This window comes from Armigeres subalbatus, chromosome 3, assembly GCF_024139115.2.
Source record: "Armigeres subalbatus isolate Guangzhou_Male chromosome 3, GZ_Asu_2, whole genome shotgun sequence".
Taxonomy (NCBI): domain Eukaryota; kingdom Metazoa; phylum Arthropoda; class Insecta; order Diptera; family Culicidae; genus Armigeres; species Armigeres subalbatus.
The window spans coordinates 291,344,916-291,345,668 of NC_085141.1; the positions used below are offsets into that span (position 1 = coordinate 291,344,916).

At 44.4% G+C, this 753-nt stretch overlaps 1 non-coding gene across 1 annotated transcript; it reads right to left on the minus strand.

Annotated features, from left to right (window-relative positions):
* Nucleotides 1–334: 334 nt before the first annotated feature.
* Trnas-cga (transfer RNA serine (anticodon CGA)) lies at nucleotides 335–416 on the minus strand. Its single transcript has one exon. It is a non-coding gene; the product is annotated as a tRNA-Ser (tRNA).
* Nucleotides 417–753: the final 337 nt, after the last annotated feature.

Genomic DNA, 753 nt, shown 5'->3' on the forward strand with positions numbered 1-753 from the left:
CCTGGAGGCTACGCCAGAACAGCACCGTATTACATTATTACACTTGTTGGAAACAACGCCCTACTGATGGAACCAGTTTTTGCAATTGGCTGCTTCGCTGCCGGCGAGCAGGCACGGTGACTTGTGCAAAAACAAATAATAATAACCGGTGCCTTCGTTGTATTGGTGGCATGTATATGATAATAACAGCTGCTTGCTTGACGGGTAGATGCTATAATTTTTATAGCACTCGGTAGTGTCACAATTTGAGCACAGATGGCGCACTTCATAGATCAACTGTGGCAATTGTTCAAAACAAACGAGGAAGGATTTGAGCGGTGCAAAAAATGAACTTCGCAGCCGGTAGGATTCGAACCTACGCTCCCAGAGGGAATCTGATTTCGAGTCAGACGCCTTAACCACTCGGCCACGACTGCTTGTGATGAACGGCTGTTATGAGCCAATCAAGTTAAACATCCCTGGACATAATCGAAACCAGTAAAATGGAAAACAAATTCATTCAGCACTCGAACAACTCTACACAGATTGAAATTTGTTTATACCTCCATGTATCCAATGGCAACGCTGTTCATCGTGGAAGTGAAGAACATTACATAAAGAGAGGGAGCTGTACACAAACAAACAAGGCGTGGTGCAGCATCATGAAGATGTGTTCACTGAAATTGAAAGTTTATCTCGATCTGGCCGAACGCGAGAAGCTGGTGAATTCAACAATAATGTTATAAGAACAGATCGCATTTGGGCTGCAGCGCG